The 27,523-nt window shown below is 35.0% G+C and overlaps 1 protein-coding gene and 1 long non-coding RNA gene across 3 annotated transcripts in view; both read left to right on the forward strand.

The window, feature by feature from the left end:
• The window catches only part of Edil3 (EGF-like repeats and discoidin I-like domains 3), a 501,754-nt gene that overhangs the window by 47,733 nt on the left and 426,498 nt on the right, over positions 1-27,523 (forward strand). The gene's annotated exons all lie outside the window — the stretch shown is intronic.
• Gm46433 lies at positions 1,542-18,794 on the forward strand. Its single transcript, XR_001781015.2, has 2 exons — positions 1,542-5,481; positions 6,944-18,794. It is a non-coding gene; the product is annotated as a predicted gene, 46433 (long non-coding RNA).

Here is a 27,523-nt window from a genome sequence, read left to right on the forward strand (position 1 = left end):
TCTGGTAGTAACACCGACAGAAGAGTTGCAGCAAGAAAAAAAGAGTAAGATTCACAGTCGACTCACTGATATGAATTGTGGAGGTTCTCATTGTGTGACCTAAGCCCAGGGAGGAAAACCTATTGTATCGGGTCAGGTGAATAATACCATTACTACAAGCCAGTTAGAACTGACATGAAAATCACATTCCTTTCACAACAAGAGATAAACTATGATTACAATTTCATAATTATTTTTAAAAGGCAGGTTAATTAAATTTAAAAAAAAGGTTTCATGCATTGGGAAACAGAAGAGACTGCTGGTGTTCCCCAGGATCCTCACTTTTATCTGTGTTAATATTGTTTCCCACTTAAATTTTACTCTATTTTCTGACACCCAGGGGGCATTTGGTCGTGGGTTTAACTTTTCTAATTTATCAATCAATAACGAAGATAATTCATTTTTAAAACTTGGTCCATGTTGCTTGTAAATGTCATAGCATTTACAACTACATTTTAAGGACTAGACTAAACTGTGGGTCAACAGTTATGATTGTCTGGGTGTTGGACAGTATTATTGGTTATGCTGTGAAGTAATTTTGCATGATAGATAATTTATATACAACAAAGAAGTTAACATTTGTAATTTAAATATGTCTGAAATGTCTAGTTTTGTAGACATTCTGCCAGAAAAAAAAAGTATCCAAAACACAATATTTCTTTGTAACATTGTGTTAACCATTAAAGATAAGGGATTTCACTTAACACTGGCTTCCTTCAAAGGAGTGAATGTTTCTGTGTGTGTGTGTGTGTGTGTGTGTGTGTGTGTGTGTGCATGTATGTATGTATCTGTGTCTATACCCATATGTGTGTGTTTTTTATCTCTCCAAGTTAGCATAATAATTGGTTCTCCTAAGAAGAAGCTAACATTAGAGAAGACTCCCCATATAAAGTAGAAGAAAATTATTTCACGCTAAACCATGATCTTCACCTGTTAATTTATATGCTGTATTAGAATACTGGAAGGCAGTGGAGGAAATTTTTGTTTTCATTCTAATCCAGAAAGTAGTACAGAATCACATTCACTATAGCTGTGACTGGTGCCCAGCATTGTTATGATAGAGGTACTCACTCTTTTGTTTACAAATTGGCTTTTATTCTTGATACTCGTAGGCTTCAGGCCCTATCTCAGTCCCAGCAACCTCGGATCTCAAAGGGAAGATCATATGACAAAGACCCATTTGATCACTAGTCTTACTAGGACATTGAAAGTGCCCTTTTCAGTTTTAGTTCAAATGAGAGATTTATAAAGTTAGAATTTCAATCGTAGCTTGTGTCTCGAGTTGCATGTATGTCAGAAGATGGCCTAGTCAGCCATCAGTAGAAAGAGAGGCCCATTGGTCATGCAAACTTTATCTGCCTCCGTACAGGGGAATGCCAGGGCGAAGAAATGGGAGTGGGAGGGTGGGGGAGGGGGTGGGGGAGCGTGTGGGGGACTTTTGGGATAGCATTGGAAATGTAACTGAAATAAATACCTAATAAAAAATATAAAAATTAGTATTATTTCTTATAAAATTTGTTAATTCATATTTAAATGATTTTATGTCCTCAGATTTAAAGGATACAGACAAAATTAAGATCTTGCCACCCCAAATCAGCATAATATTTTACTGTTTTTACTGCACACACACACACACACACACACACACACACACACACACACACACACACACAGCTACAAACATATGGGCCAAATGGTCATTTTTAAAACAATATTTTTATGAATTCTTTAATTTCAAACAATTTATTTTGAATACATTCATCACTTTCTCAGCTCCTATCAGAGCCACCCTGTCTGCCCTTGCATCCCTCCCAACCCAGATTTTACTTTTTTTCCTTCCTCTCCTCTATGCCCATTGAGTATAATTGTTTCACCTATTTTATCTTGGAGGCAGACCTTCTGTGGTATCTAGTCAACAAACTAGGGTTTACATCGGTAAAGAAAACTGTTCCTCTCCCTTCAGCAATCAGATGTCAACAACTTCTGTTGGGGCAGGGTTTCATGTCCCCATTCTCTGCTCAGTGAGCTGTGCATTATTCTTGCTTGTATTTGTCCAGAACTTTTAAACATATTGTCAATTGAGAAAATAATTTTAGGAAGGCAGGTAGAAAGGATACTTCAAACCAAAAGGCATGGATTTTATGATGTCATTAATCATGGTGGTATCTCATGATGATGAAGGCATTTTAAATCCAATATGCTTTTTTTTTCAAGTATATGAGTCACTTAATAAATTAATGCCAAATTAATTCAGAGTTGTAAATCTCAGTAAAAGAAAATATCCGTATGTTGGATCACACAGTGAATCAGGACAAATTAGCTAAAAGTTCTGTTATTCCTTCCAGAAGGTCACTGTGTAAGGGAATTCATTTCACATGTAAGGAAATCAGTGTCAAGTGGCGCTTACCTCTGTTCTTCTGAAACATCCTACATCTCTTGTCCTTCGTAAGGATTCCTTCCCTCAGTTATCCAAGCATCTATATACAGATTTGCTACATACTTGGCATTTTTTATTTTTCTGTACTGTATCAACCATCGCTCATCATTTCTATATTTATGTGTGTATTCATAAGGAGAGGGAGGGAGGGAGAGAGAGAGAGAGGGAGAGAGATCTCAACTTGGATTGTTCACCCAAATGTTTATGGGTCTCTATGAATTCAATACATTTGCCTCTTTTTATCTAACTGAAAGGTGAGAGAACCTTAATAAACCATCATCAAAAACTTCGCCATCTCTACAGTTTACAATTCTAAATTAAAATCTGAAAGTTTTAGGGAAGTATTTTTATTATGCTACATGATAGAAAGAGTGTGTATATACTAGCATAGTATTTATAGATATTGATTTTGCTGTCAATTATTAATTTTATTATGGCCTTGCTTGTTTAATGATAATTGCTTCAAGTTTAAAAGCAAAACCACAAAAACATTTTGGATTGTTATAAACAGCAGCATTCCTTTATTTATTGCTTTTTGAAGTAGAACTTTATCTTTCAGTTTGAAACAAAATTTACAGAGTATACATTCAATTTTTGTTTCTTATAAAAACCAATAAAATTATCTTTATCATTATGCTTAAGTGTTCTAGGATTACTCTATACAAATATTTTTATCAGTGAAAGATTAAATGTCTTTGCTTTATTCTTTACTAGGAAACATTAATTCTTTTTTATAGCTCAATATATGTTTATTTGGTATGCTGACATATACTGTCTAGTGATATTCAAATATATATCCACTCATCTAATCCTGGAATGTATGTACACATATTTAGGATAGCTCAAATATATGTACTGCTGTGAGATGTTAGGAAACTTCCAGATTTCTCTCCATCTGCATTGTGCTGAAAATGAAGCTCATTGCATCCATCACAGTCTTTTAAGAAGCCGTGGAATTGTTTAGTCAAGTTTCAAGTTTTCCTTTAATGTTTTCATGAAATCTGAAGCAAATGCCCATAATTGTGAGAACAGTACCAAGAATGAAGGGCAGTAGGCAATGGAGTCAGGTGAGGAATTCCAAACTCTGTAGATTAGCATCAGGGTGCAGATCAGAGTTTGTTTCCGGCACATAAGCTTATATACATGTATTTGAGTCTAACCCAATCCCCTAAATTCTTGGCCAGTCATATCTTGCCATGCCATCACTGTGCCCCATTGAAAGTCCTGCTTGATGAGGTAACAGAAAAATCTGGAGATGGGGAGTGGGGGAGGCATCTTCGCCTGTTAGGTCTTCCATGAAGATGGAGAAGCAGCCAACACCCTGGACCTTGGTTCTCTTTTGCTGTCTCATCAGTGTTCTGGGAGCCATCAAAGATCTAATGCCATGAACAGCAGATCAGAACTCTTCAAGGAGCCTTTGGCTCCTTGCTCTCCACCCCACTTTTTCCTTCAAAACGTTGACTTCCTCACCCCCCACACATATGCTAATTCAGTGTGACCATCGCTGGACCCTCCTTCTTCAGGGGTCTTAAAGAAATCTACATATTATTATATTTGCAATCTTTGTGCATGGGAGGAAGAGGGTACTTTCTACCCCGTGTTGCAGGTCGGTACTTGAGCTTGTTAGATTTCACATTGAAAGTTAAAATTGTATAGTCAAAATATTATACTGAATTTTCCAAGGTGTCAGTTCTCTTTATTTTTTTTAGAATGTATTTGCTACAAGATATCTTATCCTGCCATGTGGCAGACCCTTCCACAGATGAAATGAGGAGGATATTAGTGAATTCTCTAATGAAATATATAATTTGTTATATCATAAATTGAATTCAGTTATTTAACAACCAACAATTGACTGATAACACTCTGTTCAAGTTATGAATATTTGTATAAGGCATAAAATTTAATTTAAATCTAAATATACAAATTAATCCTACTGGTAAAGGTAACTTTTATTTAAAAGTCTATAAAGCTATTTCATAGGCAACTATAAAAAGGATAGAAAAGTAAATAAACACTAGATAAGCAATTATAATAAAGGCTGAAACACTTATACTTTCCTGTGCTTCACAAAATTCTAGACTAGCAGTCTTTAGTCATGTGCAGTTCATTTCTTTCAGCTGCATGGTATTCTATTTCTAGGAATCAAAGTGTAGATAAGTTGACAGAGTGCATACTCACAGGACTGTTGGAACCTCCAAGTGAGGCCTATTAATGTAAATGTTAAAATAAATCAAAGGTGAAATAAAACTGAAACAACTAGAGAATTTTATTAACAACTTTTCTCTTTTAAACATTGACTACCGTTTTATAAATTTGCATCTTTGTCTATACAATGGTTTTCTTGACTTTGTTTATTAATTGCAGATAAAGGAAGATAGCTGACTAGGACAAAATACATTGTAAGGCTGCTGATATTGTTCAGTTTCTTTCTAGTAATAAACATAACTTATTGTATATTAGATGCACAACTTTAATTTATGTAACATATATCATGCATATTATGAGAGCTGTAATTACACTAATTATAGTATAATAATTACACGAACTAATTTTGTTTCTGTTCCTTCTTACTTGGAAGAAAATATGCACTCAGTAATAGTATAGATTTTGTTACTTTAACCTTGACAAGAACATGTTGACCGTTTACTGCTTGAATTACTTGCATATTAAAGCAATGTGTAGAGCCCGCCATCTCAGAAAGCCTTTTTGGCAGTTCAGTGTGATGTGTACTGTTGCCTGACTACCCATGTTCATCTTAATCCTGCCTGTTTATTGCTGTCTGAGCAAAAGCAGAACGCATGCTTCTGCATTTCTGAATTCCAACTGTTCTGGACCAATTTTAGAACTCATCCTTTTCTTTATTCATTAGGACAAACCAGCAACTACTTATTCCAGGAGAAACTGGTAACATTGTGAGGTTGCTAATTCCTCAACCTGTCTTACTTGGCACATATTTCATATGATTTGAGGTTGGATTAGTGATTTCAAGGGTAGTGCTGAAGGTCAGTATATACAATATGTCTCTGGAAATTGTATATTAATTTTCCATGTATGCTGTACAGTTATTTATCAAAATATCTTTATGTTTAAACCTTGATATCTGAAAATAAGTGAGATGATATTCAAGTGGCAGAAAAATTGAAGTTTCTTCTACAAATATGAGGAGTTTTTCTATTTTAAAATTATAACATCCTTCCTAGCGTACAATCTCCCCTAACATGCCATAATACTGTTTGGTTTTTTGTACAATGAACTTCTCTTCCTATTCAACCAAGTTATAAATAGAATTTCAGTGCATGAAAAAATTATTTAAAATCTTTATTTAAATTAAAACACAATTCCACATTTTTCTCCTTCCCTTTCCTCCATTTAACTTCTTCAATGAACTGCACAACCACATAAGTGCCTTCTCATATTTTCAGCATCTTTTTACGTGTATGTGTGTGCCTGTGTATTTCCATACTTAAGCACAAATATGATGGATCAGATAGGCATAAATATAAAAATTCAAGCTTCTGAGTGTGTTCAGTATTTCTTATATGTACATTATATCAGGGCTGAGTAAGCAATTAGAAGGTTCCTCACTGGGGATGGAACACTAATTGTTCACAGCATCTTTTACCTGCCTGACAGCTCTTTGTTTAATGGAGGTGACCTTGAAATCCACACTTCCATGTTATCATGCCTATTGGTGTCCTCATTTATGTCTGTTTTAGGCAGCTGTGATGTTGAGGTATCATGAGTGAACCTTCCCTGCCATTTGCAGGAGACACAATCCAACAGTACATTTTCTGGTCCTGTGGTTTTTGCGTTCCTTCTGCCCTCTTTTCCATGATGCTCCTGAAGATTAGCTGCACAGTTTATGGTTTTGATGTATCTTTGGGGACTAAGCACACCGTCATCAGTGTCTTCGCATTTTGGCCAGCTGTGTCTCTTCTTAAAGGTCTTTGCTGTAAAGTGAAGCTTCTTTGAAGAAGGATGACTACCCTTATCGATGGATATAAGGATAATTATATGGAATGCATTTAGGAATTATGATGATTTAGAGAAGGTTCTCTTCTAAGACTGATAATCCTCACTAACCCTAAGTAATTGACCAGGTCTCTGTTTCTAGAATGATTCATTTCCTGTTGAGAACGTCTTAGGTGTTGGGAAGAAAGGAGGAAGGTCAATACATAGAAGAGAGAGGAAGAAGGGAAACAACACTAAGAATGTTTGAAACACCAATAAAGGAACCTATTTTTTTCACCTAAAATTACACATGAAACCTAAGTGTATACCTATACATATTTGAAAGAAATTATACTACTTGGGCTGACAATGCTCCCTCTAAGATCCATAAACTATCTAAAATGTAAAACCCAATACCAGGCTAGAGAAATCCCTTGTTGAATTGTTTCTTAAACACATTGAAGAGACTTCTAAAATAATACAGACTATTGCTGTTGCTCTTGGTTTCCTCAGAGGATGTAGGCTAGCCCTTATTGCTGAAAACACCACTTGGTATGGATGCTAGACTCAGGATCTGAGCTTAATCTGACATGAAGGCCTCCTCCCTATGAAATAATTTTCATGTCCTGGAGTAGCTGTACCAGCTGGCAAAGAAGGTAAGCATCCAACAGTGTTACCCAGTTTTGGAACTGACAAACTACAATAACAAGCATGGCAAATTTACATCTCTACAGATACATTGGTGGCAATCGTATTGTGATATTCAAAAGCTCTCTAAACCATGATTTTTAATACTGTTGCTCATTTTGTATATTGCTGTAAAATTATATTCAATATTATTTTAGTAATTGTGCTGAGGAGCGATTATTGTTAAAATGTCAAATAATTTATAGACTAAAATGAAGATGAAAAGATATTTCAATAATAAATGACTAATCTGGAAATAGAAAGAAAATTTCAAACTGTAAACAATACAAATAGTATACCAGATGGGTTTCATAGCAATATGCTGACTGCTGAGAAAATAACATGAGTTAATAATGTGGCAAAAGTTTCAGCAGGTTAAATGAAAAAATGTTTTCTACCCAACACTATGTAACAGAGGTAGATTTTTCTTTTTTTATATCCTAGAACATCTGAAGATCAGGCATAAAGATAGGAAGTCGGGGTCTTTGTTTATCCTGCCTGTTCTTAGTATGCACTGAGTGTTACAGAGAAACAAAACAAAACAAAATACTGTCACATATGGGTATAAATTATCCGGTTGTTATCTTACCATATACATGTTGCCCTCCTGTGCAATGATAACATTCAACAAACAGTGATAGCATACAGGTTTTCAGACAAAGCTTTTGCAGTGGAGGTTGAAAATTATGTTTATTTTTAAAACCTATTCATGTATCCAGCTATTTGGGAAGTAAATATTGATAAGCAATTTGCATGTTCTTCAAAAGGTGTGTCTTTATAACTATATAGAAAAACAATATTAGACTAGGTATACTGAGTATGCCATCGTTGCTATGTATATGACGATGATTCATAAATGGGGGAGAATCAGTGTTTCTTGCTTTCAATCACTGATGGTTCTGTGTCAAATCACTATGATTCTTTTAAGAGATAATCTTACTCATCTTTCCCATTCTCTCCCCCTAAATAGACAATCAATTTGAAAGTTCCCTGAGGACAATTGGAAGCATTTATAAGAAGCAATGTGTATTTCCTGCTTTGCCTTTTCCCAAATGAAATAATCTTACAGATTCAGCTACAGAAGCCATAACTCACCAGCCATTGCTGGCATCTCTCTTTACTCAGGCTCCACATATCTTTTCCTGGTGTGTTGATATAAGGCACTTTATTCAAGTAATAGTTTAGTGTCATTTGAGCTGGAGAAATTTTCACTTTCTGCATCAAATCAGAGGTATGGAGGAGGGACAGTAGTGAGAAGTTTATATATCTCTAGGACTACTTATATCATGTGTGCAGAACTCAAGGCAAATAGGAGTCACCTATCCATTTCAAATATGTTGAAGTCAAGTATGAGCAATCAAAACAACCCAAAACAATATTGGTGGGTGTATTACACCACTCAGTAGGGACATGCAAAGACTTATTCCTTAGAGATATTTAAGGATTTTTGTTTCTCCTTTGGTAATAGGAACACATTTTTTCTAGAGAAATTGATAGATTAAAAAAGGAGGTTGGGTAGTTGAGATGACACATAGAATGTATCACTATGTTCTAACTGTCACACATATTGCAAGCTTGGGTTTATTTCACCTTACGACAAAGCTTTGAGAAACAAGTTCTGTATCTAGCTGTAGAAAAGGATTGCCAAGAAACACACACACACACACACACACAAATTATTTAATAGTATGTGATGACATGCTTCTACAGTTGTTTCAGAAAATGCTTTCTTGATCTCTAATTTTTTCTAAAATCTGTGATTTATTAGATCTATTACTTTAATGGAGCAAAGGGAACTTTAATTTTAAGAAAATGAAGAAACACCATTGGATGAAACTAAGCAGATATAACTACAAGCAGGTAATTTTTATTTTTAGAAATGTACATTTATTCACTTGACAAATGATGCAGGTATACTCTACCTACACATCTGTCTCATAAACTCAAATAAAGCTAAGTTGGAATAAGGTTTCTCTCTCCATTGGGAAAAAATAAGCTAGCTTTCTAAATATCACCAATGAATAAAATTGCTCTAAAAATAAATAAAAGTATAGAATGTCTTCACTAAAGTTCTTAGCCATGAATATCTTCTACTAGGGTGGTTGAAACACAATCCCCATTGACTAGCATTTTAAAATTTACTGTAGAATAACCTTTGGAAGTTTTTGACTCCTGGATGAAACTGATGTAAGCACAAAATGCTCTCATGGGTGGTAGGGATGAAAGGTACAGATCTAATTGCTCTTACAGAAGAAGACCCAAGACTATGATCTAGAAAACAAAATATCATTAAATACACAAAAAGTAGTCATAAAAAATTTAAAGTACAGGTCAAGGTGAAATATTATTTCATAATAGAAATTAACCAATAAAACATATAGACTATTATCTACATTAATATCCTTAAATATATAAGACAAAAACTGGAGAGATCAGTCAGCTGGTAAAGTGCTCTGCCATGTAAGCATAAGGAACCGAGTTTGGATCTCCAGGACCAGAATATAACCAGGTGCTATCGTGCTCACTAGCATTCTCAGCACTACGGGTGCTGATGGGCAGAAAGGAAAAATCACAAGACTTACTGCTCAGCCAGCCGGACTTAATGCTGGTACTGTGTCAGTGAGGGATGGTGTCTCAAATTCATTTGGAGGGTGACAAAAAACTAGACATTTGCCCTTCAAATGTATATGTGTGTATCATGCATACCTGCACATTATGCACTATATAGCTGTGCATACCTGAACAAATGTATACAATATATCACACATAAATATATAGAGAAATAAACACAAAGGAATTGAAAAATACGTCAAAATCAAAAGCATCTTTAAATACATTCCTGTTATATTAGAAATAAAACAAGTTGACTTTCTGGATATAGAAAGCATGGTACTTGTACTTGTAGTAACTTTTAAATGTATTCATCATCATTATTATTAATTTATTTAATATTTGTGGATGTGTATATGAACACACATTCCACAGCAAGGGCATAAAGTCAGAGGAAAGCTTCCAGGGTTCAGTTGACTCTACCATATAGAACCAGTGCCTCAGGTCATCAGGCTGGGCAGAAAATGCCTTTATCACTGAATCATGTTGCCATCACCAATAGCACATCTTTATAAATGGATTTATTATCTTGGGAAAATGGAGAGTAGATGATACTAAAATAAAAGTATGGGAAGTGCTGGTTAAAGATACAGAATTGTAGTTACATAGAAACATTAATTAAAATCTAGAAACCTAATAATGAGTATCATGGCTCTATGTGAAAGTTTCAGTTTTGGTACTCGAGGAGGACACTGAGGCAGACGGTTCTTCTGTAGTAATAGAATTACCAGAACCATAATTAATGTCATGAGCAGACAGTCAGACAGTCAGACAGTCAGACAGGTAGACACAGGCAGACAGGCAGACAGTCAGACACAGGCAGACAGGCAGACACAGGCAGACAGGCAGACAGGCAGACACAGGCAGACAGGCAGATAGGCAGACACAGGCAGACAGGCAGACAGGCAGACAAACACAGTTTCTGAAAAGAGTTCAAGTACATGCTGGCAAAATGTCAATTTCTTAAGTTTTTCCAGGAGAAAGAATGGAAATGAGATTGAAAAATCCCACATTTTTGCTCCTATGTAGACCAGGACTAGGAATCAACTGGAGATAAATAGGACAGAGTGAACAAGAATCTAGTAAAAATTCAAGTTACTAATTCTGGAAACCAAATTGGCTTGTTTCCAGAATTGTCACAATACAACTGTATGGAGAAACTTAGCACCATGCCATGGCTCTGTATAGCATGACATACATACAATTGTCCATCAGTGTCCATGAATGATGATTCCAGGAAACCCGCATGGAAGGAAATACGGAGTCTCATGTTTCAGTGCTGAATAGTATTTAACATGTCCTACACATATCCTTTCAATGTTATAAATCATTCTTACATTGCTATGGTAACTGAGACAAGTTTACTGCTAAGTAAACATTATATTCTATTGTTCAGAATGACAAGGAAAAAAAAAAAAAACTTCTGACATGGTTAGTACAGATAAACTTTTCTATAGAGGAATTTTAAACCATCGGCCTGTCTGTTTTGGCAAAGGATTCCCTCTAAAAACTATATGGTCTATATGACCCACTTGGAATGAAAACATGCCCAGGATTGCAGTAAGATCTGGTTGAAATATACACCCTTAGTACATGCCTTTAATTCCTAATAATGAAAGTAAGGTTAGTTTGTAGAAGGAAGTTGCTGTGTTTAAATGTGGGCAAAGTGATGAATGAGAGAAAAGTAGTCAGAGATAGGATATGCCTAACTCACATAAAATAACAAGGAAAATGGATGATACATAAAATGAGAGAGAGAGAGAGAGAGAGAGAGAGAGAGAGAGAGAATACTGTGTGTTTATATATAGCAGTTTGTTGGGACAGTTTTACAAAGACAGGAGAAGAAAAGATGAACCAGAGGATAAGAAGGAGCCAGAAAATTGTACATATTGTCAATGTGGTGACCATGAGGACAAGAACAATCTAGTCAAAAACTGAGAGAAGCCATATTGAATCAGTCAGCTCAGAATATTAAATTATATGGACTCAGTGAGCAGGAAAGTTAGTGAGGGAAGGGGAGCTAACCTGTATGGTTCAGGCTGCTCATTTATGATGAAGGGGGGCAGAGAGATGAGGGGAGAATGGAGGTAAAGAGGCAATAGTAGGAAACTTAGGGCAGCTTGGCATGCACCCAGAGGGCTCAGCAGGCAGGAACTTTATTAACTTATTAAATGTTTTTCTACAAAAACTTTCAACAATTCAGACCCATAGAGACCATTGTAACTGCAGAATTTGTGACCTTATTATTTCTTCCTGTTGACATCAATATAGAAGAAAACATTGAAAGCTTATTTTATTTTCCTCTCATGACTGACATAAGACTTTTTAATACCTTTAAGTATAAATTTAATAAAAGCCTAGAATATCAATTAGTGAATTGTTTTAGTCATATTGGCCTGCAGGCAAGACTATAGGAGCATTTACTTGATTGCCTATTGATGTTGGAGGCTACAGCTCACTGTGTGGGGAGTACCATCCCTGGCCAGGTGATTGTCAGCCTTATAAAAGGATGTTGATAATGAACCTGGAACCTGGGTTGTAACTTCGGATCCTCCATGTTCTTTACTTCAGTTCCTGCCTTAGGTTTCTTCTTTGGTGGCCTGCCTTGGCTTCATTTGATGATGGAATGCAGACTATAAGATGAGATAAACCATTTCTTTCCCAGGTTATTTTGACAAAAAGTGTTTGTTTAGAGAAACATGAAACAGACTCAGAGTCCCTGAAGCAGATCAACATGAACAGTAAAAGCTCCTACTTTCTCTGTGTCTATGAATACAGAGGAAGGATATGCTCAGAAAGGAACAGTTCTCCTGGAGCCCTAGATGATATAGTCTACAAAGTCCAGGAAATCTTCAATACTACCTCAGCCTCAGATAAACTACAATGACTTCATGAAGTCTTCAGATCTTAATTTCTATGACTGACCACTGAGGATAATTGATTATATTTGCTGTCCTCTCCCTCATTTTGGCCAGTACTGCCTTAATTAACTCTAAAACTATAAGATTTTCATGTTCCACAGCTTTGCTAAAATGAAGATAGCGAACACTTGAATCTAATCCGGAACCTGAATTTTTTCAATTATGAAAGTCTTATAGTTATGCCAATGTTGTTGGTCCACACAGGCATTTAATTAACGTATCTGAAATAGGAAAATATTTTAAAGCATTCTTAAAATAATTCTTTTAATCAGTATATTTTATTTAGTGAATGTGCAAATACTCAGTTCATGAGAAAACAGCTGACATGTAACTTTTCAAGAAATATTAATTATAGTACATTCCTCTAATTGCTTAATATAGTTAATCTCACATATACACTGAAGTTAGTAAAGCTTTTAACCCACTTTTTGAATGGAATGATAAAAGGGATCATGATATATAGGAAGCAAAGACGTGGGTAACTATGGATTTGGTAGTTATGAGACATGTCTATTTTTTTCAATAATTTATTCATTTTACATCCTTTCACAGTTCCCCTCCATTCTCTCCTTCCAGTCTTACCCTTACAAAAATCCTTCCCATCACTACCTCCTGCCCTTCTCCTCAGAAAAGGGAAAGCAGCCCTTGGGTATCAGCCCACCCTGGAACATCTAACCCCAGTGTAAGACTCTGATGAGCCTTAACTTACCAGGGATCCCACAAGTGAACAATGCAGACCAGGAATTGATGCAAAAGCAAGAGGAATTTATTTTTCCAGTGTACTGGGGTCGTCCCATACCCAAAAGAGAGCTGGCGACCCCTGGCAGTCCATTTGGCAAGATTTTATACAGTCTCCAGGGGCAGAACAGAGCATCAGCAACTAGGCACAATATGATTGGTAGAACAGTGTCCCCTTTAAGCCTATTGGTCTTTGGGGAATGAGGTTGTTCGGACTTACTCAGCCTCTCCCTTCTGGTCTATGTGCTCTTTGACCTGTCTTTCCCAAGAGGGGAGGGGTCCGGTAGAATTTTCCAACAGCTCTATGCTGACCTCTTCACCATTCGGACTAAACACATTCTCTCCCACTGAGACTCAACCAGGTTGTCCAGTTAGAGGAAGGGGATCCAATTGTAGGCAACAAAGTCAAGAGACTGCTCTTGTTCCAATTGTTAGGGCATCCACACGAAGTCCAAGCTGCACATCTTCTACAAATCTGTAAGGGGTCTAGGTTTAGCCCCTGCATACTCTTTGGTCATTCGGTCTATATGAGCCCGCATGTACCCAGGTTAGTTGATTCTGTGGGTCGTCTTGTAGTAGCCTTTACCCCTCCAACTTGTTCACTTCTATCCCCCTCTCTTCCAAAGAACTATCTGAGCTCCATCTGATGTTTAAATGTGGGTCTCTGCATCTGTTTCCATCTGCTGGATGAAGCCTCTTGGGCTACTAGAATCCTATGCTAGGTTCCTGTCTCTAAGCATAGGAGAGTATCTTGAATAGTGTCAGGTGAAGGGACTCAAGTAGGTGCAGCTATTTTTTTTATTTATTTATTTATTTATTTTTTGCTTTTCCCTCAGTCTCTGCTCCATATTTATTCCCGTGCATCTTGTAGGCAGGACAAATTTTGGTTTGAAGGTTTTGTGGGTAGATTGATGTTCCCCTTGTTCCCCTCCCTCCACTAGAAGTCCTGCCTGGCTACAGGCAGTAGCCACTTCAGTCTCTTTATCCCATGCTGGTAGGAATCTCAGCTAGGGTCATGTTCATAGACTTCTTCAAGCCTGTCCCAGGCTCCAGCTAGTCCCAGAGGTGCCTTCCCCCATTTCCGTTATCAATCCCAGCATTCTCTTGCCCCTTTTCTCCACATTTGATCCCCATCTTAATTTCCCTCCTCACCTTTTCTCCAACCCATTTCCCTTTCTTCATCCATCTCTGATGACTATTTTGTTTCCCCTTCTGACTGAGTTTCAAGCATCCTCACTTGGGCCCTCTTTCTTACCCAGTCTCTTTGTCTCTGTGAATTGTAGTATGGTTATCCTGCGGTTTATAACTTATAAGTAAGTATATGTCATACATATCTTTGTGGGTCTGAGTTACCTCACTCAGGATGATATTTTCAAGTACCATCTATTTGCCTTCAAATTGTCTTTGTTTTTTAATAACTGAATATCATTGCATTGTGTAGCTATGCCACGTTTTCTTTAACCATTCTTCAGTTGAGAGACATCTAGGTTACTTTTAGTCTCTGGCTATCACAAAGTTACTCTGAATATAGTTGAGCAAGAATTCCTGTGGTATAGGGGAGCATCTTTTCGGTGTATGCCAAGGAGTGGTGTAGCTGTGTCTCGGGGTAGAACAATTTCCAATTCTCTGAGAAGACAACAAATTGGTTTCCAAAGTGGTTGTCCAAGTTTTTACCCCAACAACAATTGAAGAGTGTTACCCTTTCCCCATAGTCCCACCAGCATGAGCTGTCACTTGAGGTTTTGATCTTAGCCATTAACACTTCCAAGCCAATCAGCTCTGATCAAAATTATCTAAATCTCAAGTACTTCAGCTGAGTTGTAATTATTTGATGATTTCTCTGTTTTGACCTAGTGAATAGCTGGTAGAATTATACAGCTTTAACAGTGACAAAATTCTTGTGTTAGGTCACATATAAAAATTTTAAAGTTATGTATATTATAAACATTCAGCTGTAGAGTAGGGTTGAGACATTTTTATTAATCATTTAAAAATGTAGTGGTTCAGCAGATTAACAGGGCATAGAAAAGATCACATTTTTTTTTACAGTCATCAACATATATTCTGTCAAAATAGAAAGTAAATGAATTTTAAAAAAATTTCCACTCAACATTTAAGAATATCACATTGCACTTCCTATTACCTGCTCCTAACAACTAAGGTACAAAAAATAAAATGAAAATATATTTAGATTTAAGTGTACTTTTAAACAACTAAGACTGATGAGATTAGCATAATAATTTTTAAATGAATTCCTTGGTCCTTGGGATTCATTCTTCTAAAAGATTCAACAGGCATAGATGTCTATTACATTAGGAGGTCATTTTAACGTGTATTATCTTTAAGACCCTGCAAAAAATTTATATGCTATAAAGTCTTATTTGAGAGGTGTTAGGTAAATTCTATTATGTGTATTTAAAAATGTTTTGTCTTATAGAATAGAAAAGCTATTGGAAAGGATTAAATGATGACAATTTACCTTCAGAATGTTTGGAAGAAAGATTGCTGTTTGTTCCTGCAAAGGAAAATTGCAGCTATAATTTTAGTGAGGTGAATTTTATTAAATTTAAGAAATGTTTTAGGTTACATTTCTGTACATTCGAATTGATGTAAGAATTCCCAAAATCCCATAGTAGGCTTCTCTTCATATACTTTCATTAATACTATTGTAAAGAGCTAAATTAACTGCAGAATAATAAAAATAAAGCAGATAATCTAACGTTCACTGGAGTCTGGCAGCTGATTCACCATTGTGATGGGTGGATAAGAGTGGAGCCGCGTGCTTTCCTGCCCACTCTCCACTTAAGGAGCATTTCATATTACATGTCAACTTTGAATTCCCAGCCAATTCTCACTTCGATCAGCTTCACTTACCTTGATTTTTGTTGACAAAATGGTAATTTCCCTATATTCTCTATCTGAACTTTTACTGCACAAACCTGTTCTAAGTATTACATTCAAAATTAAATATGATCTAGAAGTCTTAAGAAATACAGGTGTCTTGCTTATGGAAGCAAGTCTAAGTCAATTAGTGCTGGTATCGCTTTGACATCATACGTCTTAGGAACTAACTAATGTATAATTATATCTTACAAAATGTTTTAGGAAATCTATTTTACTTTTTATAGTTACTATTTAGTCTCATAACTATGTTGTCTCCTCATTAGATATTATTTAAAATGCAAAGAAAAACAAATTGAATGTTAGAACAATTGGGTGACTAGCCTAAGATTAATACTACTAGTTCAATGAAGCCATAGCATTTTATACAAGATTTATTTATTGCTGGAAGACTCTTAGTATTTTGAAGCAAGCTGCGTCTGTATTGAATGAATAAGACATATAGTAAAATCCATTTTATGCTGTCAAAATCTTCATAAAAATAGATATTGTTTATATAAGTGTATACATGTATTAATTACATTCTACATCTAGGAATATGAAAATAAAGCGGTACATTTGAGTAAAAATTGGTATGTTCTTTTTTCTTTCTTCCTTTTTTTTTCAAGACAGGGTTTCTCTGTGTAGTTCTGGCTGTCCTGGAACTCACTCTGTAGACCAGGCTGGCCTCGAACCCAGAAATCCACCTGCCTCTGCCTCCCAAGTGCTAGGATTAAAGGCGTGCGCCACCATGCCTGGCTGGTATGTTATTTTAACCTGACCGATAAAGCTGTAATGTTTATTTGAGGGTATATGTATTGGCATAAAATACATAACTGGGTGTTTTTGTAACAGTAATCTTTAGAGACAGAAGTAGGGGGCTCAAGCCTTTGATTTATAGCAAGTTTGACCTGGGCAAATGGGATCCTGATTCAAAATACACATGAATACACACATAGAATGAATGGCTGTTCTAGTATGTCCCACTTGATTTTCATTGTAAATTTGAACTTTTGGTGGTATGAAATACATCTGAATCCTGCAATGAAAATAAAGCCTTTATGGCTGAAGAGATGAAGCAGCACTAAAACCACAAATGCTCTTGTACAGGACCTGAGTTTGATTCCGACCAATTGCATCAGGGGATGTTTAAGTGCCTATACCTCCTACTCCAGGGGCATCAGATACCTCTGGCCTCTGTGGGGACCTGCATTAAGGTACACATACCTAAACCAGAATATGTACATATGCTTAACGAAAAGCAAATCTTTTAAAATCACACCTCTTTGGGCTAATTTAAATAAGGAATGGACTGCCACTTAAAAAACTTCTAAGAGTTGTTAAAAGTTATTTTTTTTTCTTTCAATATATGTTCATTTAAATTTTTGAATGTTATATTGACCATTACTTTAAATTTCAGGCTCCTTTCTCCTTACAGGATATCCCAGGCTTGTTGGCATTTGGCATTGGTTTGTTGATTAAAGTACATCATAACTTAGAAAGATGAGTACTCTGATATATTATGTTGTACAAAGCTGACAAAGGTAGAATGGCTTAACAATACTTATCCAATGCAAGTGTAGAAACACTGAAGAGAAGGTGTATATAATAGGTAATGGTCCACTTTGTAGAAAGCCATTTGGGATTGCTTACTTCAATCAATGTAACTAGATATATACATGAACTAAAACAAACCATTTAGACATTCATGGATTCTAAAAAAAAATGTGCATAAAGAAACCATTCATAATGTGAGAACTGAAAACAATCAAATTCCTATAAGATGTAGAAAGAATAACCTAAATAAAATTATCATCAGAAACCCATGGAACTGAAAAAATAAAACTATTTCAATGGCATGATATAGATGAATTTTAAACATATAATTTTGAGTGAAAGACAGTAAAAATGCATACCACAGATATGAAACCCAGTCATTGACAGAATGAGGGCACAAGAGAGCAAGCTGGGTGTTGAAAATAATTTGTACTGAACAGGGAGATTCTGAGGACAGTCCTATAAAGCACAACTTTTCCACAATGGGTACAAATTTTTGCATGTAAATTATAACTCCAGCAAAGTACAGTGTGTATGAATATGTCCATGTTTGTCAACTTACAGATTTTTTCTAAAGGATAAAGATTCTGGAGAAAATAAACTTAGAAGAAGGTAACTATTTGTATGATGGAAAGGACAACAAAGTGGCCTCAAAGGATTTTGAATTAGTACTCCACATGGTTATGTGGCTTACAAGAGTGTGGCCCAAGGAAATGGGATTTTGATTGTTGATAACTGTTTATATAATGCACTTGAAATATTGATATTTAAAATTATCTTATTTATAAATTCATATTTTTAATTTTAGGGAAATTTTATGAACTATCTTATTTGGTGAAATGTAAAAATTTTTTTTTATTTAAGATAAGTATGTCAAAGTAATTATTGACTTTGAGTTTTATCACAATATTCCTTAAAACCACGAGCTAGAGAGGAGTATTTTGCATGATCAAAAAAAAAAAAAAAAAAAAGGTTACCAGATAAAATAGAATTAACTTGAAGTAAAGTATATAGTCTGTAATGATTACATGAAACCATTTGTTCCTGAGTTAGTAGCAAAGTTAGACTGCTTTGCAGTTGTTTAGGAAAAGACCTCACTTGAAGAGTAAGCACAAGGAGAATTTAGAACTTTGGGACCTCTACTAAGCAGAACGTATTACTGACACCAAATACATCAACTTAACCTGCCCCTAGTATCCTGATACTGCCTAATATATTCAAGGCCTCTTCATATATTTTGTATTTGAAATGAATCCATTAAGTGCTTTTAAAAAATAATAATCATAGGCATGTATTACCCTGATATTTCTCTCCTACATATGCATTCCATGAGGTTCTCTCTTCAAAGTGCCAATATAGCTTAGAGCACCAGCTCTTGCACTCTGGCTCTCCTCACATAAAATTTTCAGTGCATTTGTTTCCTACTTCTTGTCTTTTCAAACTGAATCATTTACTTCTAATAAATGTTAGAAAGCTAGGAAGCCGCTCTGCCACTAAGTCATTTTGATTAGACATCTCTGTTTTCCCTTTAATTCATCTGCTGCTCATCTCCAAGTTTATTTCTCTCCAATGAACTGTGGTAGGCAAACCCAATATTTTTCTCTTGCTTTTAACCTTCTCTACCCTAATCATTTCTTTCTTACTGCCCGACAGAATGTCTTTTCGAAAAAACTCACTTAATAGTGATATCTAAAATGGGTTAATGTGTAAAAGGACAATGCAAGAATCCTCATAGTTCCTTTATGGTCTGGTCACTTTATCTTTGTACACCTAGTTCTAGACTTCCTCACTTTTTAATCCACTTCTTTACTACTTTCTGTGATTTAAATATCAGAATTTCTTGGCACTGATCCTTCTGCATATATATTTCTTGAGCTGCTCATGGCTAATGTAGACTTCTATCAAGTTTGCACTTGCCCTCAGCTTATTTCTCCTCTAATAACTCCCTAGGAGAGGGTTCATTTACTCTCCAAACTCCAACCACTGCCTCTACCCAGTAGGTACAGCCTATAGCTCTGGCAAAACCTCTATAAAATGTAATATTGACAAGTTAATTTCCACTTCAGGGAACTATAGTGAATTTTAAAATGTTTTTGTTATTCATAATTCTGACATCTCTAATTTTTTTATAAAAATTGCAATTATGATATTCTCACAAAGACGCCTGTGTTTTTCTGTTGCCTATAAGCAGATTGTAGTATAAGCATATTTAGTTATTTTACTATCTCTGGGTAGTGACCTGCTTTTTTCTCCATCCCATGGGGTACCATATGTTTTGTAGGTTTTCTTATTGACCTCCTCTTTCCCATTTTAATATTGGCCTCATGGACTCATTTACTTCTAGGACTTTAAAAAATTGTTTGCTATTTGTTCAAAATGAGAACTTACTATGTAGATCTGGGTGGTCTTGTTCTCACTGTGTAGCCCAGGTTACCCACAAACTTGTAGAAATTGAATTCTATCAAGCTTGATTACTGGGAAAAGAGCTAGGCAACAACATGCCCAGATTATGTTTGGCTTCTGTTGTTGATTGTTTGTCTCCAATGACCCCATCCTATCATTCTAAGTCTAGAGAGTTTTGATGTCTTCTGTTTGATATATATGCACTTTGGTTTCTTTTATTCTTAAATTTGGGCTCCAACTGAATTAATCTTATGATTCTACCAATGTTGTCTTTTAAATCTCTAGTTTCTTTTTTTTTTTTTTTTAAAGAATGGATCTTTAACACCCACTTCTTAAAAGAGTAGATGTACAACACTTAAATTTTATTGGCTACCCCCTCTGCTGTGTGTTCAGTACTGTACAAAGAAGTTTGCCTGTTGTACTAGGTTATTGCTCATGAAAGCTCCCTTGGCTTACATAGTTATTACTCTTGTTTCTTCTGATGTGAAAATTAATGTACATACATGGAAAATAGCTTGCCTTTGATCACCTGGCTGGTTCAGAGTAGAGTAAACTTAGGTTTGGAATTGCACACATACATATAAACATTTTCTTGATTTCGAAGATGCTGCTTGAGTGGGCTGCAGGGTGCTGCAGTTGCAGTCTTCCCAGGAAAATGGCCATGGAGGAAGCTTGGCTTTCTACACTGAGTGTCTTGTCAACTATCACAGCACAAAATAATAAGATAGCAGATGCATTGATAAGCTAATGCCTTTGTCAGTGATTAATACACATTTGATACTGTGAGCATGATTTAGCACTAACTGTAAATTCTTAAAGTGGGTGAGACTATCTCATTGTGATTACTTGAGTCATGGATACTTGAGCTGTGGAAGACATCCACGTGTCATTATTCAAAATCTACAATAAAATTCTACCTAGTTTGCAGGCTAGGCAAAATATCATTATTTATACAGATAACAATTGCCAGTTAGAAGGTTATCATTAAAGTATGTGCTTTTATTAGAAACATTCTAGGAGCACTAGGCTAGTAATTGTTTAAGATTTTACCATTTTCATTATTGCAAAATAACACAATTTTGACTGCATCATGTTGCTTGTTGCTGAGTCCAAAATGCTACATTTCAAGACAGGGCCCAATCTAACTCAGTGATTTGCTTAAGCCTAGTGTGCATTCCATTGCTTTTTTTTGGTAACAGTGAAGAAAATATATCAGGGAAATTACTTCTTTATGCTTAGTCACTTAGTCTTAGGGTAATTTCTCAAGTGTGCTTTTATGCTTTTCTTAAAAAAAAAAAAAACGTAGAGTTAGGTGAAAAATAGTCTTCATTGCAAAAAGGCGAGGTATTTATTTCTTTAGTAAATCTGAAGGTTTCAATTTCACCAATCAGAACATGTGTGCAATAACCAATGAAAGTAGGGGTTACCTACATGACACAGAGATTGGAACTTTATACCAAACACCACATCAAACACTGCAGGATTCTGAGAGAGAGCATGCTTCATTGAGCTGGTGAATTACAGATGAGACCTTAATAGGCTCCAGAGACGGGGGCAGAACCTATATGAACCCTTGAAATGATTACAAACACATGGTAACAATTCAGTTTTGCAGAACAAATTATGTAAAATGTTGACATAGGAAACTGTTGCAGAGTACAGAGAAAACATGTTATTATCAAAAATGAGAAAATAGTTGATTGTTTATTTGTCTACTCAGGACTATATGTGTGTATGTGTGTGAAAGTATAACACACATTTTGTATAACATATATTATATTACACACATGTTTTTGAAATATATATATGCATATATATGTTCATATACTTAATGGAAGCTCAAAGTTTATTTATAAAGTACATCTAAAAAAGATGGAATATGGATCAAGGCATTACTTGATTAGCTCCTGAATTTATTAACTCTAGATTTGTGTTGTTTCTTCTACCTTTTCAGTTTCCTCAAATTTCTTAAATACTATGGACTTATTTTATTCTTTTCTCATGATGCTCCAAATTCCTGTCTTATACATCTGAAGCCATCATAGGAGCTAATGATATTCAAAAATAATTTTGTAGTTCACAATTAGTTTAATCTATACAACAATATATGGTTAACCATCAAATACAAGTTGACGATGCATAAAACAACATCTCTAACAGCCTTCTGTCATTCAATTAAAGCAACACCGGTGGAATAGAAGTAGACTTTACCAAACTACATGATGCAATCTGGCCATTAGGACAAATTTGTTTTCTGCTATACAAGTCTGTTAAATTGCAGAAATGTCCCAGATGTTTTATACTACATTGAAAAAAATCTTCACTCTCCAGAGAACACTGTTTGGTGCACTCTGGGTGACTTTGAGTTGAAACCTGCAAGTTTGCCACTCTTGTCAGTTCATTAACTTATACTAAAAAAAATGTAGTTAGGCTTGTTACATTATGTTGAAACCAGATATTGTGTTATCAGTTCAGGTTTTACATAGAAAACATCTTTATAGTTCCACTGCAAAAGCTTTGTAGATGAGCTGAGCGGTTTGCTGTGGTTGTTAATATATTTTTTTTCCAGTAAGCAGATTTATAAATATCTAAAATCACAATCTGATGAAAAGATAGTTTTAAAAAATAAGTGAGTGAATAAATGAATAAATAAACAGTAAACAATGTAATGAAGTATTGTCCAGGCTGATGAATATGTTACTCTGAAAAAAATCAAAAAAAATAATAATAATCTTATTGGCCCTTAAGTATTAACTTTAAAGAATTATCAAATGAAACAGAATTAATGAATAAAGATGTAAGTGATGATTATAACAATAAGTTGTAATCTTCCCATATTGAAGTTAATCACTAAGTTATTTGGGAGAAACAGACCAACACAGGCTATGAGAATATAAAAAACGCCTAACTGATGGATGTAGTTCTGAAGGTCAAAATCATAACAAATTAGCATTTCACAACATGAAGAAAGGAAAGTCTTTAGTATTCTAAAAGTTAACTGTGTTGGCAGATGGTTACATAAAGAGAAAGAGCAGAAATGTTAAGGTGAGTGCTGTAGTTAGTTACAATATGGTGGTCATTCTAAATTCTTTAATATCTTAGTATTTTCACACTGTTTAGTTGTAAAAAACTGTTCAAGACATATATGTCAAAAAGCATATTTCAAAAGTGTAGCAGTTTTGTCTTTGCTGATATGCTTAATGAAAAATAAATGTAGACATCTTAACCAAACGGATAAGTAAGAAAGAAACTGTAAATGGCAATTTAAACACAGCTCTAGTGCTCTAGTCCATTGAGTGTTCCCAGCAAGTCTTACCAATAACTCAGAGATCTAAATGAAATGATTTTAACCCACCTGATGCCTGTGCATAAAGCGATAGAATTGTTTACATAGTAAAAGTGAGATAGAGGTTACTTAACTATTTATTACACACAAATTCAAGATAAACTCTCAAAATACAGAAGGAACATTTATCTAACAAACTAGTGACTAAGAAGAACATTTAATGGCTCACCTTAATTTGAACCATGTCTGTAGCACCCAGAGTTGTGCAATGTATGCTAACCTATCAGTACCTACAAATCTAAAGATTGCACACCTACTTAAAGAAAAAAAATGACAGGTTATCTTTTATTTGCCTTGTGAGACCCTGTAGATCAATACACAAATATGAGAGAAATCACTCAAATATGGACAAACTCTATGGTATCCATTGAATAAGAAAATTAATAGTTGATTAAGTGATTAAACACACAGAAGCTTGAGATTAGGGCCCTGATATGATGACTGTAATAGTTCTATTTTAAGGGTGTACACAGAGAAAGTGGAATTCATGTGATTTAAGTAAAAAATTTTGAAAACTGACATAAAGAACATAAGTAATGCTCTAGCCATAGTTCATGGATAGAAAATCCTTGAATATGCTGGGCATAATGCCTGTGAAAAAGAGAGTCAGGTAGATCTGTCAAGATATAAGATTCAGAATAAGGTGGAGGTATTATCTGGAAAGAATAAATCACTCACCTCTCTGACATTATTCAGTTACAATATTCTGACATATATGTAAACGTTAGGCAGGCTCAATAACATGTACAGAGTAGGCATTCAAGGAGATGTGAATGAAATTCTGCTAAGTCCCTTTCTTTTCTATGCCTTTGGGTAAGTGAACACTTAGGTAAACCTTGTCTTTGATAATTATTGCCTACCTCACTCAAAAGCGCTTATAGGTGATAATATTGTCTGCAACAGGAGACAATTCATTGAGATACACAATGAAGGAAAAGTAGAGAAAATAATATTAAATGACCATTTTAGAGAAGTCAGGGTATCCGGGCTGGAGAAGTACCTCAGCAGGTATATACACTTGCTTTGGAAAATATATAGACCTGAATTTGACCCCATGAACCTGGGGTAGAAGGAGAAAACTGACTCTTAAACTGTTGTCATCTGACTTATATGTATGCTCCCTGACACATGAGCTCCCCATAAATATATAATTATGTGAAAAATGAATAAAATGTAAACAAATATAAATAAATTAGCAAAGCATTGTTAATCCTTATATAGGTTACTGGATTATTACTTAAGATATAATATCTAGTTGTGGATTTTCTTCTCAATTTTATCATGCTTAGGTATTACCATGATACTGTAAGCTACATGAAAAAACTTAAGAAAAAATTAAAAAGGATGAATAAGATAAAAATGGAGGCCTTATCATTATGAGTAAATTCATCAGGAGGTGACTATGTGAGTTATATTTACACAAATTCATTGACTTTTTGAAAAATATTTGTATATAATATGTATACAGGATACAGATTTTCTCTATATAATAAATTTTCCCTAGGGAAAAAATGTTGACTGCTTCAACTATTTTTCATCATATCCTGGATTTTATGTAGACTTGTCTCATATTTCTGTGTCTGTCTGTGTTTCCCCCACCCTCATCCCACATTCACACACTTGTACCACAAATGAAGAATCAATCAAAATATAAATTTCTTCTCTTATGTTTATCTTTTACATCCAATTTGAACTAATCGATTCAAAAAATACCTGAAAATTCTTTTTAAACAAAAAGTAAAATCTCATTAGCTGAGGAGTGCTTAGTTCATGGGAATATTTTCTATGAAGTCCGGCTTTGACTAAGGATTGCTTCCGACGCTGTCAGACGTGGCGATCCTCAGGTGGATGAGCGCAGGGGAAGCTATCTCTTTACTGAAAGTGTGACAGGCTTTTGTCAAAATAATGATAATTGTGCTTTTTATAATAAGATGGGAACTGACACATTTTAGCTAGGGAAATTCTGAGCATTCTATTTCTGTATTTGGCCCTCTAAAGTAAGCAAGACTAGACCTTGCAAGCATAAGAGTATAGTGTATTACACATGACTTGACTTAACAGGATTATTTTGAGATTGGCAAGTCTAAAATTCATGCTGTCACAAGAACTGTCTTTCATAGTTCATGCTGTTGGTTTCAGTTTGATTCAAGAATTCTACTTTGATGTTAAAAAAAAAAAGAAGAAAAAGAAGGAAACTTCTGAGTAGATATTACTCTGTAAAATTTAAAGGTGTTTTATAAAAACCTGTTTGCACATGTGTGTGTGAGAGAGAGAACATGTGCAAATATATTATGGACCCAGAGTTTTGGATCCCAGGTTTGCTGCTGCTTGAAAGGACAGAAACTTCACAGCCTAATATCTGAATGACTATTTTAGAGTCTTTTTTCTCGTCTATGAATAAAGACATGATTTTCCTAACTGTAAATTTTTATGAATTAGCATGAAGAATTATTTTGTAACTAGAAGCACTATAGAATTGAATTTAGCCCATTTTTTGTTATTGAAAATAGGTTTTACATAAACCATTTTATGATTATGGATTTTTCTCCCATATGCCTCTCAGATCCTTCCCATAGTCTCACAGTGATATCTGTACCCATTTTCCCCATCTTTTATTAGCAAACAAATACAAATAAAATAAAATAAGATAAAATAAAAACAAATTTGAATGATAGAAAACAAGCAAACAGAAGAAAAAGGATAAATACAAAGAAAAACAAAACAAACCCAAAACAACCCACGTGTAAATACAGTGACACAGACATTTGTACACACAGAAATCTCTTTAAAACACAGACTCAGATATTGAAATATACCCATTTGCTTTTATTAAACTAATGCCTATTAGGTATTTTATATTCCCCATTGGTGATGTTTGCTGCAATATATTTGATTTTTTCATAGTTAATTGCATATTATGGACATTTAATGTGGAAAAGTAAAATATTTCTATGCAGCCCTTAATACTACTGATTATCTTTAAAGGTCATTTTTATCAATAATATTAAATATGACAGACTTAAATGAAAAGTGGACTTTAAAGATTCTTCTCACCCATAGGAGGGACAACAGTATGAACTAACCAGTATCCCCAGAGCTCCCTGGTACCAAACCATGCATTAAAGAAAACACATGGTGGGACTCGTGGCTCTAGCTATATATGTTGCAGAGGATGGCCTAGTCAATCATCAATGGGAGGAGAGGCCCTTGATCTTGTTGAGGTTCTATGCTCCAATATAGAGGAATACCAGGGACAGGAAGCAGGAGTGGGTGGGTTGGGGAGCAGGGGGAGGGGAGAGAGGGGAGGGGGAGGGGATAGGGGATAGGGGATTTTTGGAGAGGAAACTAGGAAAGGGGATAACATTTGAAATGGAAATAAAGAAAATACCTAATAAAAAAGAAAAACAAGATATTTAAAACTAAACAATTTTGGGGTTTAAGTATAATGTTTGCCTGTTTTTATTGAAATGCTATAAGATTACATTTTTGAAGACCTAACCAGATCATTCTGTACCAAATCATTAAACTATGCATTACCACCTGTCAACTTAAAATAAATAAACAAATAAAAATAAATAAAATAAAAAGTTTCTTCTTTGTCTGGGAGTCGTGCAGGTTTCTTTCTATTTTTCCTCATCTCTAATTAAGGCTCTAAAAGTTGAGATGAGACATCCCTAGATGATCTAGGTCTCAGAATCCTTTCATGCACATTTAAAGTTGTTAGTCTTTAAAAGGTGTTTAAAGTCCTCTTATCTTTGCTTCAAGAAAGGAAAGGGTATATGCCTATTCACATTTTAACTTTAACCCACCGAGCACTATGGAGAACTTCTAGTCTATAAGTAAAAAATAATGCATTTTTTTCAGTGACACCTACACAAAAGTCTCTGAGCACCTGATGATCAATATATCTACCAATCCAAGAATTATGGGCTTAATCAGTATGCAAATAAG

This window comes from Mus musculus, chromosome 13 (genome assembly GCF_000001635.26).
Source record: "Mus musculus strain C57BL/6J chromosome 13, GRCm38.p6 C57BL/6J".
Classification (NCBI taxonomy): Eukaryota; Metazoa; Chordata; class Mammalia; order Rodentia; family Muridae; genus Mus; species Mus musculus.